General features: G+C 38.4%; 1 protein-coding gene and 1 long non-coding RNA gene across 3 annotated transcripts in view; one reads left to right on the top strand and one right to left on the bottom strand.

The window, feature by feature from the left end:
* Positions 1-16979, top strand: part of TTC29 (tetratricopeptide repeat domain 29) — a 538084-nt gene that overhangs the window by 432873 nt on the left and 88232 nt on the right. The window lies entirely within an intron of this gene.
* Positions 263-7849, bottom strand: LOC308509266. The gene is made up of 3 exons (XR_013995151.1): positions 7796-7849; positions 425-480; positions 263-303 (listed from the first exon to the last, which is right to left on the bottom strand). It is a non-coding gene; the product is annotated as an uncharacterized lncRNA (long non-coding RNA).

Genomic DNA, 16979 nt, shown 5'->3' with positions numbered 1-16979 from the left:
CTCAGTGTCTGAGAGGAGCTCAGATGCTGCCACAGAGGAACTCATGGCCTCTTACTCCCAGAAGACCACCGGTTATCATTATACAAAACATGCAGACAAGCCTGCTTGAAGCCAGTTTACCTCCTGGTACTGTGGAGTTCATCACCGGCTTCTGAAGCATGCTAAAGAAGGCTCACCACTCAGCTTGAGACGATTCAGGTGTACGCTCAAGGGTCTCAGCAGTCATTTTCTGCTTTACATCAGAGTTTTCAGCCGCTTTATCCTTTTGTCCTGTGACCCACCTCGGGCAGTGTGCTGGAGAATCTGAAAGGACCAGCTGTTACAGATCACAACCCCCCTCCCCCGTCCCTGTCTCGCTGACTTCTTTCCGTGTAGCATTATACCCATCTACACACACTCCCACCAGTACACAGACAACACTTACCTCCTTTTTATTCTGTACATTTTGCTAAGTAGAGAAATGTTCGCAATATCCGTTATCTGACAAGCAAAAGAAAAAGTAAGAGGATTAGAAAAAACTCGATAAAAAAAGTAAATAGTCATATTTCCTAATTTCAAAAAAAAAATGGGTTTATTTCCAAACTGCATGGAATTATATTACACAAAATTATGAAGCAATAACTTAAGGTATGGTATAAACATGTATTCTGTACATCTTACTTAAAGCCTTTTTGAACAGTTAGCCTTATTTGCAAAATAGCATTTTAAATAGTTCATAAAAATGTGTTTTAATAATTAGGAGATTATGAAAATGTAAAATGTTTCACTAATAATTTTGTTACTATTATCTTTGTATTTAAAATCATGACCTTTCTAAAACAGTAAAACAGATAACCTTAAAGTAATAATTAAATATAAATATCTGAAGCAAAGATTGTTTACAGACTAGAATCTTAGTAAATTGAATGGTGTTTTTTTTAACTTCCTCATTAAAATGGAGTTAACTCTCTTTACACATTTTCCCTATTTAATTTTCCTAATGGTTCTCTTTCTTCACAGTGTTACAGCTTAGGAAATAGCATGCATTTTGTTTTCTTTTTAAACGAATATACTATAGTATTTGTCATATAAATTACAATATTTGTCATTTAAATGATAAAAGGTTATAGAAAAATTTTAAAGTCAAGAAAAAATGAAAACCGGTATATTTTAAAATAGCAATCTATAAGACAAAAATTTCCAAGATATAGACTTTCATGGAAATCAAGAGATGTTTTATGTCAGGAAAGAAAGTTCATGGCCTAAATTAATATAAACACTGATATTCTAGTAATAAAATGTATTGTTTTTTTTGTGGGTTTTTTTTTTTTTTTGTGGAAGCTGGTTTTAAATTCCCTTGAGGTCTAGAATACTACTTTAACCAAAACTTCATGATTATTATTACTATTCATTATAAAAAGAAAGTGCTGCTAGAGTATAGCTCTTTACAAAGCTGCTGAAATTTTTGTTTTCAGTCATTCACATTTTAAAAATGTCTGATATTCCTTTTGAGAGAAAATAAGGAATAGTTATTTTTATTTGGTTCATCCTAAAGAGGATGAACTTGAAGACTCCAAAAATTGAGGACTCAATTATACCGAATAGTAGTGACATATGGAACATAATGTATGTATACTCCTTAAAGTTCAAGGCCTCGCATATGAAAATGTTCTCTGGAGCAATAAAGCAGCCTGCATAGTTCATCGGAAGACTAACTGTGGGGCAGACCTAGAGGCAACAGCACAGCTGTCAGCACCCATTGACCTAGAGGCTGCAAAAAAAGACGAGGCACTACACCTGCAAGAACCGGGGGTGATTCTAGGATTCGCTGTGTTAAATAGCAGTGGTGTGGGGATCATACTTCCACTTTCTAGATTGAGCCAAATTATGACTGTTTCCTCTACCACACAAAAGGGGTAACTTCAGAAAGAAATATGTAATTCAACATTTTAAAACTTATCCAAGATAGTCTCAAATGCATTTGTAGTGTAGACAATTACTTGATCTTTATTTAACAGTTACATCGACTTTAGAGCTTATTCAATATAATTGGCGCTCAATAAAAATAATATATAATAGATGTTTTTAAATGACATTAATAATATACTCTTAATATACTCAATCCACATATTTAAAAAACTATTTTACCTAGTAATTTCAACTTTCTCCCTTAATAAACATATAAAAATTTAGTTAATAACTAATAAACTGGACTACTTTAAAATTAAATCTTTATTTTTCCCATGAATGTCCTCCACTGACCCACTTTTTTTTTTTTTTTTCTAAATGATAATGACGATGGCTAGGGATAGTCAGAGAAAGAGAAAGATGACAATGAAGAAACCAAGCATCCACAAAATGATGTGCAGGTCCTAAATAATCAAGAGTTGGTTATATGTGTATGTTCATTTGTGAGCATTTCAAGGGAGACGGTTGAACTTCTTTTACATAGAAGCATGACGTAGAGGCACAAAATTAGAAAGTCAAATAATGTCGAAGATTGGCAAGGATGTGAGACAATGGGAAGTGTGGTTAGAAGTGGGAGCTGGTAGAGAGAGGAAGGGGCGGGTGAGAGTCAGGGTGTGATTGGCCTGTGGTGTGCCAGCCCCACTCCACAAACTCTTCAACGACACACTAGAGAGGGCCTATGAGGGGAAAGGAAACAAGAGTGGGAAAAAGGGATGAAGCAGGAAAATGTGCTAAGAACAATTGAGGGAACATGCACAGACCAATAATAAAAGCGTATCCTGCTCTAAAGAGTGTGGATAACTTGACTCTATGTGTTAGAGTTTCAAAGTAAATAAAATAACTTAAATCACAAACTACTTTTTATTGCAGCCTGAATGTGTCTCATGGTTCTTGCTCAAATACGCATTTTCAGATATTTTTTGCAAAGCTTGCAAGGCATTCTGTGAGTTTCTGTAAAAGCTTGGGCCGAGATAGGTGAACAGTTTTGGACTATTAGACTAACAGCTTTGATGTCTTGATATGGGTTTCTCCAGTAGCAGACTTCAAGACCTGGCCTTGAATACACATAGTTTATTTGGGAGAGGTTCCACCAGCCAATTACCACTGTGGGAAGATGGAGCTCAGTCCTACTGGAACACTTTGAGAAACAGTGCAGAAACCCATCAGTTATCCCAGTAAAAGGACAAGGGAGTTGGTGTATTTATACCCCAATTCCCGTCCTTCATTGGATGAGAGCTGCTTCCGGGGAGACTAATTATCTGGCAATTCTGTTTTCCCTGGGCTCAGCAGTTGGACGGAAAGTTCCAGATGTTGGTGCCAGCAGCCTTTGGCTGCAGAATTTATGGGAGCGGCACTGAAAGAGTCAACTACACCTGTGCAAATCAATTCTATAAGCTTCCTTGCCCATGACTGTAAAATGGGGATGATAAAATCGCTGTGAGAATTAACTGAGATAAAATAGTAAGGTGCCTGACACTTAGTAAGCTTTCAATAAAGGTTTGTTATATTTCAAGATTCACAATTTTGCCTACCTTTTGACTCAGGAATTACTTAATTGAGAGTTTTCTTCAGGAAGTAATTATTAATGTCTATACATATTTAGTTATAATATTGTTTGCATAATTATTAAGATATACAGAGAATTAGCTTAAACAATTTTTAAGTGCTATTTATAACGGAGAAAATCCAGAAACAGAGTAAATGTACAATAACAATTTGATTAGACGTTGTTGAGTCCTCTGATGCAATACAATATAATGCAGACAATAAAAAATGACACACTAGGTCACTATTTTATAACAATAAAAATATTATCAAAAAATTAAGTAAAAACTTAGGGTACAGAACAATGTACATTATGACCATATTTGTATGGTCATACAAATGTATGTTTATATACTTACATATATATATAGAAACACTAAATTGTTTTCAGTTGTTATCTGTGGAAGCTGGAATAATGGATGACTTTATTTTTCCATTTTTGGAGGAGTGATGGATCTATATATTCTCAAAACTTTCTGCTGCTGACATACAGTAACTCCTCACTTAATGTCTGTAGTTTCTGTGACTTTAAGTGAAACTATGTGTAATGAACCAATTTTACCACGGGCTAATTGATAGAAAGAAGAGTTAAGCTTCTATGGCATCTCAAACATTCGAGGATGTGCTGTATATTGATTTTGTGTTAAGAAAAAGTAAACTATTGTTTCTTTCCGTGCCATTAAAATTTAAAGATTTTAATTAATGTTTTCAGTAGGCTTTGTATAGACTGTACGTAGTAAAAATCTTCAGCCTGGGATTGATAATAGCAGTTAGGCATTTCAGCAGCTCCTCTCAATCCAAAACTGTAAAGAAATTTATGAAATGCTTAACAACTAATAAAGGCCATTTAAAGATGACCTTATAAAGTGAAAAGATAATCATATAAACTACAAAGCAAAAACAACAAAATAGGGAGGAAACCAAAGGCCTACAATTTTTGGTATCTGAGTAAATCTGGCCAAAGTCCAGATGAACAAGAATGGTAGTAAATGTGTTGATGTCGGACTATTCTTTGTTTTAAACTCCAGTTTGGTCCATATTGTTGAATAACAGGACTGGCATTGTCTTTATGCTCCACTAAATTCTTACTATGCTGCAGGACTGCATTGTCCACGGGGGAAATAGCCATCTGACACATACTTGTGCCATGCTTGTAACAGGGACCAAAAGCTAGAGAAGCAACAGGGGAGCTTCGTCTTCTTTGGAGATTGAGGCGATGACATTTGAATTGAATGTCGCAAGATAAATGATAGCTGTTCCCTCAGTGGAGAGAGAGAAGCATGAGTAAAGGCCTGGGAGGGTAGGCGGTGCATTCCAGTCACTGCAGTGTGAGTCTTGGGAGAGTGGGGCTGTCGAGGGAGAGGCTGGAAAGACGGGGTGATGGAGTGAGGTCTGCCCGGACCAAAGCAGGGCAGAAACTTTTTTTGGAAGGTAGCCTGGCCATTGTGTGGGGGACAAATTGAAAAGAGGGACTGGAGGAGGGAAGACCAATTACAGGTCTCCTCTGAAATATTTAAGGTGAGGAACGAACTTAGGTGGTGGTGGTGTAACTCACGTATTGAGAGACATTATATAATTTTACTATTTTTCTAGCTGGGTAGATGAAAGTATAGAGACAGGATGGAGACAAAGATGAATCTGAAGTATGTGCTCGAGCCATCCAAAGTATGATGGTCCTGTTCAATGAGAGAAAGCCACCGGAGGAGAAGCAGCTAGGGAGAACAGCATGTTTTAAATAGCAATTGGGCAGACATCCATTGTCTTTCTCTTTTCAGAACATGCACCATTCCCCCTGTCACCTTTCTGCCAGCTGTGTTCTTGTCTCTAACCTCGGGGTTAACCAACATTACCACCACCACCACTACTTCTCGCCCCAGCAAATCTCTAGAAGGTCCCTAACCAAGCTAAGCCAGGAAATTCTGTTTTTTCAAATCAGAGCCAGTGCTCTTTGGTGAGGAATTTGCCTGGGAGCTTCCAGGGCCATGAGCGCCGCAGGCCGAGAGGATGAAGCTTACACACAAAATCTGAGATGAGCAGTTCCTGATAGCATTTGAGTCCCTGGTTTCCCCGATTGCCTCAATTGGACCATGTAGTTTCTGCCCCGTGGAACCACATGAGCCCTAAGAGGAACAGCAATGACAGTTAATGTGTCTCTTTGTACTACGTGTCTAGAACTGCACCAACCTTATTATTTACATGTTTAATTAATTTAATCTCATTTAATGCTCACAAGAACCCCAAGAGGCAGATGTTAGTTTTTTCTATTCCCTCTTACTCCCATTTCACAAATGAAGAAGGCTGAGACTTAGGTTAAATAATCATCTCACGGTCACAGAGCAGCAAACGCAGAGCAGGGCTGGAGCCGCCCTCCTAATGGCTAACCCCATCGCAAATGGAGGAGTTTTCAGTAAGATGATTTTAAATTCATTGGTTGAGTCTCATCACAAATCTCCCATACAAATTTTTAATAACATTCTCATCTGTTCCGCTCAATGAACTACTAATGGGCATAATTAACATTTTATTATTCTTGTCCAGAAATAATTGTTGAATAACACTTGAAGCATAAAATACAACAGAAAAACAACAAAGCAAAAAACAAACAAACAAACAAACAAAAAACAAAAACCCTCTGCTGCTGGGCCAGTTCAGAGTCAAGACAGAGTTTGGGGAAGAGGGTGAGAGAACACAGGAAATAGAAGTGGTAAGTGGCATTGGGCTAGGAATGACCCACTCACTGCTTTGTAGCTTCTCCAGAGAAAGAAATGTCAGGAATTCTCACCTCCCATTTCTCATTTCCATCTCTCTTACTCTCTGTTGGCATAGACAATGGGGTACCATGGACTCTTCATTAATTATGACTTAACTGCTTAGCTGACTTTGCCTCATTTTCTCTGGATGTTTTGCCAACAGTAAAATACGTGCAGCTCTAGAGTTAATGCATAGGTAAACAGAAAAAGTAATAGAATTCTTTTTTTCAAAATCAGTGTGTTCAATACATTGTTCCTACAATCGCTAGTCTCTTCTTGCTCCTGCTGCAACTTAGCTATCTACTAGCAACTCTTGGTAAACGCAAGGGAACGAGCATAAATAGTACCATTCATTAAGATTTTCAGTTGAGAAATCAAGTAGGGAGGAATGTTTATAATTTGGGGATAAAATGAAGGAGGGGGACGGAGATAGGGTCCTTCCCGTAGAGTTTAATTCTCTCTGTTACCATCTTAACCATTTTCACGGTATGATATAGTAGTGAAGAGCATGGGCCCTGGAGTCACTTCACCTGACTCCAAATTTTGGTCATGCCTCTCCTAATCCTGTGACCTTGAGTGACTTCCTTTTCTTGTGCCTCACTTTCCTCATCGGCAGCATAAGCATTCTACTAGTACCTAATTCATGGGTGGTTGTGAGGGTTAAATGGGTTAATAGGAAGGAAGTACTTAGAACTATATCGGGCATAGTGTACTCTCTCAATAAATGCTGGTTAGTGTTATAGAATAGTAAAAGTATGATTTGCTGGGTTAGTGCAAGGATCATGCGATTCCTGCTGCCACCACTGAATGCCAGATCATAGACAAATGTCAGCATCCTGCTTTGTCAAATGAAGATGCTACTTACTAATAATAAAGCATGTTGATTAAAAATTCCAGTCGAATAGTAAAGAGATAATGGTTTATTGGTCCTTATTATTTTACGGTAAATGATTTAGCTATACATTTTTCCTAAATTTAATTAAACATATTTATTTTCCCTATGAGCTTATATTAGCTTACAGCAGAATGACTCTTTATTATGTTCATTTTATATGTTTATAGTACCATAGATATTATAAAAATGAACATTTATTTTGAAATATTATGTAAATAAGCATTAATACTTGTCACAAGGTTGCAAAGCCAAAATTACTTTTTAATTGTTTTTTGTAATGGATTATATGGGGATGGAAAAGTACCATCCGGGCAATCATTATGACCTTCAAAATGGGGTTTGAAAGTATCAGAAAGTCCACAAAACTGAGAGTCAGACATCTGGGTTCTGGTTCCGGTTTTGTCACCAAATTCTTTGGCCTTGGATGAGTCATTAAGCTTTGTTCAGTTTCCTTAACAACGTTGTTGCAGGACATAACTGTTGTAATACTGTTTGACAATAGGACAGGCAGTACCCAAAGAGGCCAGAACTTGGAGCCCAGCCTACATGGTGGCATTATCAGGCACCATCTCGGCCCTGAGGTGGGAGAGAGGGCCAGGTAAGAGAGCTATCTCTGAAATCAGCCAGCCTGGGTTCAAATATTTTCTTGATGACTTACCACTTGTAAGACTGGTCCACTGGCTTCATCTCTATGTGCCTCAGTTTCTTCACCTTTAAACCAGATAAGAATAAATATTAATACCTACTCATGGGGTGTTGGGAAGATTAAATTAGTTAATATTTATAGTCTTAAGAACAATCTATAATTCATCCAGCACATGGTTTTGGAGCACCTATTGCCAAGTCCTGTCTTAAACTTGGAATACATCAATAGCAAAACAGATGGATATCTTTGTCCTCCTAGAGTTTCATCCCACTGGAGAAAGACAAATAATGAAGATCAAATATAATAAACAAGTGAATTAGAAAGTATGTGAGATGATAATGAGCAATATAGGAAAAGGAAAAAAAAATACAGCAGAGGAATGATTCAGGAAAGCCAAAGCAAGTGGTGAAGTAGGAGGGATTTTAAATAGGTGATCCGAGAAGGCCTTGTTGAGAAGTTGACATCTGAGGAAAGTCTGGGAGCAGATGGGAGAGTTAGCCATGCCGGTGTTTGAGGGAAGCACAGTATAAGCAGAGATCATGGTCAGGGCCAAAGCCCTAAGGTAGCAACGTGCCTGGGAGGCTTGGGACGAGTGAGACTGAGGAGAAGCAAAGGGGAGCAGAACAGGAGGATCCAAAGTCATAGCGATAGGAGTGGATTAATGGAAAGTCTTGTTGTCCATTATAAACCCAGGCATTTATTTTCCTGAAGTGGGGGTCATTTCGGGCAGAGGGATGACAGAATAAACACTCAGTATCAGCTATTATTACCGATATATAATTAGGCCAATATAATTAGGTAATAAAAAATAGCAACTGGTAATAAGCAAAGCTGTCACCAGGCAAACGTGAAGTTAACATCTACAATATCAGATGCGGGGCGATAGAGGGTTACGCCTGTGGATAAGTACAGAATAGCTTCTCGGGAGTGACAGCAGGCGGTAAGCTCTTCGTGCACGTCTAGGTCAAACAGTCATGCTCAGGGTGATCCAGCAGCAAGTGCGTAAGAACAAAACAGGCAAGACTCCAAATGCAGGAGATCCAGTTCAGATCCTTTCTCCTACTCCATCTCTAGGATTGTGTGTCCTAGAGCAAGTCACTCAACCTCTCTGCGCTTCATTTTTCTCATTTGTACAATGGAACTCGTAATACTTATCTCAAAGGGCTCTATGAAGATTACATGCACCATAAACATAAAATACTTGCACATGTAGCTTTTGCTCAATAAATGGCGGTAACCGCCATTGACAAGTGACAAGCGCCAAGCCACAGGGACTGGGGCTCAGGGGCAGGACTCCTGACATGGCAGCAAGGTAGGTCTCCAGACTTTTCAATAAATGGAGACCCAGCCAGGTACCAAGACAGAGTTTCAGTCAAGAAGAACAAGACTGTGACACAATCCCAAGTGCTAGGACAGCTAGGTGGCAGCTAGGTCTCAACAGACACGGCAAGAGCCTGGTCACCTTAACAAAAGTTAAGATCAGAACATGATCCACGGCAAACTGATATGATGTCAAGCGTCTCCCCCGGCAGACCAGGGACAGAGGTAGTCCTGGGGACTGAAGTAGGGCGAAACTGCTAAGTGAGGCGTCCCCCACTCGGAGGAAGCATGCAACTAGCAAGTGGTTACAGAAATGATCTCCACCATTCCTTCTGGGCTCTATAATTCTCCATTTCTAAGTATTGGTAAATAATTTGAAAACGCCACACATAAGGGTAATTTTCTACTTTAAGCTATAAAACCGAAAGCTTACCGTAAGAATGGTAGCAGCAATTTGCTTTGCCATTTTATTTTCAGCTCATACGTTATTTCACAGCTGATCAAAGGCATTGGTTGCAAAGTATAGAATAAATCACGCTTCTAAATAAACCACTAAAGAGTATTAAATTGATTTAAGTGATTTTAGGAATATTAATATTTAAAACATCTCTGTCCCAAGCCTCTTTATGACTACCTATAGCAATAATAGCTACAATTTCATTCTACCATTCTTCATTTTATAATATTACATAGTAAACTGTGGAAAAATGTTATTTTTTAGCCCTGGAACAGAAGTGTAAGATTTCAGCTGTTTATTTAGATTTAAATATCTTGAATTTTATTCAGTCAATAAAAGTATACTTGATTAATGCATTTGTTATATTCTTTGCCTAGGTTGAGGTGAATAGATGGCAGTATTTGTTTTTCATTATTAAAGAAAGCTTTGCCTTCCACTCACCTTACTTTGGTGTAAATTTGATTTCAAGCAGCATATACGTCAGGATTAGTCCAAGTCTTAAGAAATTTTCCAGCTTCACAGTTCTGCATCGTTAGCTTATCTTAAAATATTCTTAAAATTGCATACATGATTCTCATAGGCTTAGTTTTAATGCATAGGAAAAAGAGAAAAGGAACCCACAGTGTTAAATACAATAGCGGTGAATGTCAGAGGAGAGTTTGGGCAGCAAAGCGTCCCAGGCCCCCACTTTGGTGTTCGAGTTACCTGGGCTGCACAGTTTGACAGCCAGCTGTATGAGTGTAAACACGCTGGGGATAAAAGCAGCTAGACAACTGGATCACAATGCACGGATTCAAAGGCGTGTCTGAACTATTCACGCATTTGTACTTACCCGGGTCCCCATCCTGGCCCAGGGCTCTCTCATCATTTTCTTCTCCTCCTCAGCCTGTATTCGTCTTTGTTTTGTCCTCCAGCAACCTCCCGTTTCCTTTCCAAGTCACCTCCATCTGCTTCCGTGTCAGTGTGGCCCTCCTGCCACAAGGCTCGCCGAGGAACCCAGTGTCTGCTCAGCGTCATCACATAACTGTCACTGCTCAGCGCTCCGCTCCACGCTGGCTTGTTTTGTCAATAACCATTTATTTGTTGCTGGAATAGTATCAGCCATTACATCTGACCTCCCTGTTTCATCAATTATGGATAGATTATTGGATGTGAACATCTGCAAAAGCTTGCTGTTGAACTCACCTCCTGGCTGGGATTAGATAAAGTACTAAACGGTTGTTTATTGTCAGGCCAAAACTCTACTGGAAGGTAGGGAATTCCAAAGAGTAGCAGAGTCCCATCAGAAGTACAAAAAATTGTTTCGTATTGCCACTGTGTCCTCTAAGATCCCAGCCATTTATTATTTACACGTAGTACTAGTTGTTACAACCTACTTGCTAAAAGCTCTTGGCAGGCAGCACACTTCCAGTCACTGTCGCAGCTGTCAGAATGGAAATGACTCATAAATTGTTTTCTCATCTCTTTTATCACGGCAAAGGGGTAATAGATAAAGCTTCCTCTGTCTGCAGGCATTCAGAGGACGACTTCCCTACCATGTTTTATTTGGAAGAAACTTGTTCATACAGCCTAATATGAAAGCATTACATCGTGGGTCTAAATTAGGGTTTACCGAGGTTATGAGAATAATGGCCTGTGGTGGAGAGGACATCGAATTGTATAGAAAGAATATGCTCAAAATGTTTGTCAAGGCTCTCATGGATTTCTGAGGAGGGAGGACCAAAATGAAATTTTATTGAAGCTTGCCTTAAATGAGGAAGAAATCTAGTGAACAGGATTATGAATAGATCCTGGCTATACTGCCAGGGGGAAAGACAAGTCTCCCAGTGGTGATTGTTCGTGAAGAAATACAGAAATTATCACAGTATTAGTGTTTATTAAAACCCTCTAGGTAGCCACTCACTAATGTAAAACAGTCCTTGATTTTTTTCTTTTCTTTTGGGGGGGGGGGTCCGGTGGAGCCAGAAGCTATTTTGTTCAAAGTGATCAAATGGAAGAAGGTTGATAAGTGGCCACTTTGGGGAAAGCTGAGGCACTTGGTTTGTCACCGAGCTAGTGACTTTTCATTGCTTATTTCTCTGTCCTAATTTGTGAAGGTAGAAACTGCATTTGTCTCTCATCATTCTCGGTTACAAGAAAGAGAAAAAATGTTTTCTATTGCCTCCATGGATAAAAAGAATTATTCCTCAAGATACCAAGACTGATGAACATAATTTCCCGCCTCTGATTGGCCTGTCCTCCCTGAGCACAGCGACCACATGCACTTGTCATGGGCAGAACTTATTTGTCTGAGAATGGGACTAGATGAAGCAAGGTCACGTGTAGCTAGGGGTTCTTACCTCCTTTGGAAAGGTCATTTAATTCCTCTTTTAGAAATTTGGCTTGTGTTCTCATACTTGAACTTTTCAGGACTGGCTGTTAACTGAAAATGTTTGCATACTTTCCATTTTTTCCATAGATATAAAGTGCCATTTTTTCCTCTATCAAATGAGTTATAATACAAAGCATTAATATAATATAATACAATATAATATACTGTGCTATATATTATGTAAATCATATATTAATATTATATAATATTTTATATAAGAGATTGTTTTCTTGAAGCCAATTAAATAGTTGTGTGTATATATATATATATATATATATATCAAATAATTATTATATTATATAATACAAGAGCTCATTACATCCACACTGATGTTCCAGCAGGTACTTTGCTACCAGTACTTTCCAAGGGCTCTACCATATTGTTTCAACAATACTCACCATTAACAGAAGATGAGGAGTTGGGGGTATAATAGAGAACAAAACATACGGTTCCTGTCCTCATGGCACTTATGATCTAATTGGAGAGAGACAAATACCAATAAGTAGATACATATAACTCTGTGGTGAGTGCTGGACTAGCACAAAGTGTGTGTGTGTGTGTGTGTGTGTGTGTGTGTGCATGCAAGCACTGGAAGAGTTGGTGTGAAATTAGAAAAAGCAATGCAGGCAGAGGGGTGTGGAGGTGGAGATTACTGAGCCCATTCCTGAGAGTGAAAGGTCTCTATGGCTGGAGTGAAGTTCCCGGAGTCCTGCACTTTCCAGCAAGACTAGGTGTTGACATTTCTGCACTGGTAATGTGAGTGACAACACATGTTTGGTCAAATTAGATTTGACTGTCACTTCATTTGATTCAGTTTGCCACCACTGTGTTTGGTCTCCATAAATAATGGAGAACTGAAATCCTGTGTAATGTTATCATAGGGGTAATGGAATTATTTGTCACACTCACTTTTCATCCTCACATAAGCATAACCAAGTGGAGATGGAGATTTTTTTAGTTTGAAAAAAATACACAAACTTTATGCCCTCAAATATTGTCTGACAATGACATCTTTCATCATTTTATATAAGCAGTGTCTGCTGGCCTATAGCCGCGGAATCAAACTGTATTGTCTCTCACTGATAAACATGAATGGGGAAAAGACTTGAAGTTATTTACTTGCCACTTCAGCTCTAGAGAGCGCTTTTATCTCTCAGTACTTCTTTTTATTCTTTGGCTGTAAGAAGGAGATTCATTCAGACCAACCCACATAAGGGAATTGCTTGTAAAGATCCCCGTGGCAGTGAGAGACCCTCTCCCAATAACCCCCAGGATCAGCAGACAGTTGGGCCTCACGGACTAAAAGATTCTTGGGAACTGGAGGACTCCTGGAAGACGAAGGGGCTGAGTTTTCTTATTATCCCCTCAGCAGCAGCCGTCAGTTTGATTCACTTTATTGACATGAGTCAATCACTCTCTTGGTATCCATATTTATCTTTGACTCCCTTCTCACTTTTGCCATTACTAACTGCTCAATGGGTCTGAATTACCTAAAAGAACATGATTACACTAACTAATCACTATCATCTTCCATTGAACAGAACTTTTTGTATGAGGCCACCTCACGCATTACTGGACTGACTTTGTTTTGATCCAGGGCCTCTTAGCAAAATATAAAACAGAGTTCCCAGTGGATTGCCCCAGGAGAAGATTAAGGGCAGGGAAATTATCCTTTCAAGGAGCTATAAACATGACTCACACCATGATTGGGCTATGCAGGATAAATATTTCCACGCTTTAGGATTTACAGTATAGAAAAATAACAATTGAGAATTAGAATGAAAATTCTTCATAAATACATACCGTATTAACATAGTGCAAAACTATAATGACCAATTTAGGGAATGGCAGTTTTGTGTAATAGGTTCCAATTTACTATTGAGGAAACTTATTTTTGGACTGTAAGTGGAATCCTAGCTCATAATTTTTGGGATTGAGAGTCATCTGTATATTAGATACACAGAGAGAAAGTTTTAGGTGAGAGAACATTCTTGGAAAGTTTTCGAGATATATTTCTATCCTTATAGCTTTTGAGAATACAGTGTAAACTTCTAGCATTGAGAGATTAAATCGCAACTCTAATTCAGTTTATGAAATTTAAGGATAACCTTGAATTTTTATCAACTTCCTAAAAATTTCAAACTGTAAAAGAAAAATTTGCTTATTTTGCAGAGCACTGAACATCACATTTGTAACAATTGCTATTTAACGAACCAAAAGCTTTGTAGATTCAGGTCTCCTTGCTATCACCTATACCATTTTAGGGACTTTTCTTTAAAAAGGAGTTCATTAAGATGATTCAAAATTTTTCAAATGAGGGGAAGCATGAAAATTAAATTTCAATTGAATGAAATGGCTCATCAATTAAACATTTTTATTTCAGGTGTATAAAACAATAAAAAAAATTTAAACATAAAATAAATGTATCAGGATTTTAAAAACAGATACATGATTGAATACAATTACGGCATGTCTTAAATTACTAGGGGGGTGGGGGGAGGGAGATGAGGGTAAGGGGGATCAAATATATGGTGATGGAAGGAGAACTGATTCTGGGTGGTGAACACACAATGGGATTTATAGATGATGTATTACAGAATTGTACACCTGAAATCTATGTAATTTCACTAACAATTGTCACCCCAATAAATTTAAAAAAATTACTAAATATATCAATGTAGGGTGTTAAAAATCAAAGTCATATTTTTGAAAAGGAGAATTCTAGATCATTTGGTCCCACCCCACTATCTTCCATACTTGGAAACTAGAGCTCAAGGTAACCAAGTGACCTGTCCGAGATCACACCCTGAGCTCATGGCAGAAGAGAAACTAGAACTCCTGTCTTTTCACACCCAGTCCTTTCTGCACTAGACCATACGGTCTTCACTTTATGTGTTGGGTGATGGAAACAGTGTGTAAGAGATAGTCCAAACGATGAGTAATGCATTTCCGAAAGAAACACTACGTACTCCAAATGATCAACATAAATAAGTATGGCGAGACCACTCCTAACTTAAGAATACAGTTTTAACAGGATGCAAAATACTTAACTACTCCTGTGTATTACAGTTTACAGGGCTGCACACTTGATCATTCTCAGTGTTCATTCCATAGAACCTATTTGTAGAAAAGCATTACTGTATTTATTTCATGTCAGATACTACACGGATGACCTTGCAGAAGGTGTATAAGAGCCTTTAAGTGATGTGAGACCAGTTGTGTGTACCCCATTTTCATCATCTTCCTATTGCCGGCCCCAGTGAAATGCTCTGAATGCTGTTGCTGCCCAGTCTGCTCCTCAGCCTGTTACTGCCGTGCTTGTCAGAAATCATTAGCCATTGATTTCTTTGACTAATGTTGCACTTGATTGTCTGAACCGTGTTCAGACACTGTAAATGAGGCAGAAACATCCTTTCTGCTCACCAACTGTGAAATGGCTAAAGGGGGTTAGATTGCCAGGAATCAGAATAAATGTATTTCCGATAAGACTTGACAATGATTCCAAGCTCAAGATGGCAACTTGATTTTTTTTCTGTACTTCTTATTAAACAAGAATAAATCTGCATCATTGGCTTTTTCTCCTCAAAGTAATGCACTGTGCCAAGCTTTCATTATCAAATGGTGCAATTTGGAGTTTGTGTAGGAGATGTGTAACAAAATGTTAGTTGTGCTGCCTTTTATGGTGAGCAAGGAAGAAAGGGGTTTTAAAAAAATGTACCCTAGCAATGGACTCATAACTTTTTATTTACAGACAAATCCAGTGGATGCCCCTTTATGGTTTTACAGACATATTTTGGTCCAGGTGGGTGTATTTAAACTTTTCTAGAACTCCTAGACTTGTAGGCAAAACTAGAAATAAAATGTTGAAATGTAGCTAACTGGTTGGGGTTTCATTGTCCCTTGGTTCAGGGCATCCTGGATGCCTCTTATAAGTCTGGGGGCTTTGAGGAAGGAAAGCAGCCATCTTTCAGGATTGGAAGAACTGTCTCATGGGAAAGGGACACACTTAGCTGTGTTGTCCCACAAAACACAGCCTTGACCAGCAGGCAGAAGTTACAGGTTTTGCCTCACCATAACCGATAGTTTTCTCACATAAGTCTCCAGTGAGCTCCCCAAGGAGATAGTTTCCAATCATGAATATTGGTCAAGTGAAGGCTAGATCAGCGTTTCTTAATAAAAGCACTATTTACATTTGCAGCTGACTAATTCCTTGTGATGGGGGCTATTGTGTGAATTTTAAGGTATTGAGCACTATCCCTGACTTCTACTCGCTAAAAGCCACTAGCACCTCTCTGAATTATGACAAGCTAATATATCATTACCAAATATCCCCTGTGGAGCAAAGTCTCCCCCATTTGAGAACCAATAGGTTAAGTATGTACTTGGGAAAATGAAGCATTGCTTCATTCAGATCCTAAGTAAGGATTTTAATTTTTTTAATAAAATGAAAAATATTTTTATTTTTACCATAGGTACTTTCCATCTGTACCCTTATTTAGCTAGTAAAAGTGTCTTATACATAACTGTGTTTCAGACTTCTGTTGGAAAGTAATTTGGGTTGGGGAGGATGGACAGATAAAGATTCACACACACTCAGATAAACGTCAGACTTATTATTGTTTACCTTTTAATTTTTAGTAAGATTTATAAAAAATAAATTATGCAATTTTGGCAGATAGCTCAGAATCAGGGCTCGTTTTGTGAACATTCAACCTGTACAATCACAGAGAACTCTACATTTAGAAGGACCTTGGTAGGTACTTATAAATACCTCATCTTATTGACACCTTATAACATCCCTTCAAGGTAGCCTTTATTCATTTCCATTTGATACCTGAGGAAATAAACTCAGAAGCATTAAGTCATGTGACACATGTCACTCAGCTCACTCGTAGACCTGCCTGACTCCAAATCCTAGGATATCTGGAGAAAATTTGAACACCCAGAGGGAGATTTGATTAACTATCCCGTAAGACTCTTCCAAAGCCTGGTCTATGCCCTCAGAGTAGTAGTCCCTACTGATTTCAAATATTGAATTAACTAAGAAA

Source organism: Rhinolophus hipposideros, assembly GCF_964194185.1.
Source record: "Rhinolophus hipposideros genome assembly, chromosome: 16".
In the NCBI taxonomy this organism is placed as follows: Eukaryota; Metazoa; Chordata; class Mammalia; order Chiroptera; family Rhinolophidae; genus Rhinolophus; species Rhinolophus hipposideros.
The sequence above is the reverse complement of the archived record's forward strand: the minus strand, read 5'-3'. Positions and strand labels throughout refer to the sequence as shown.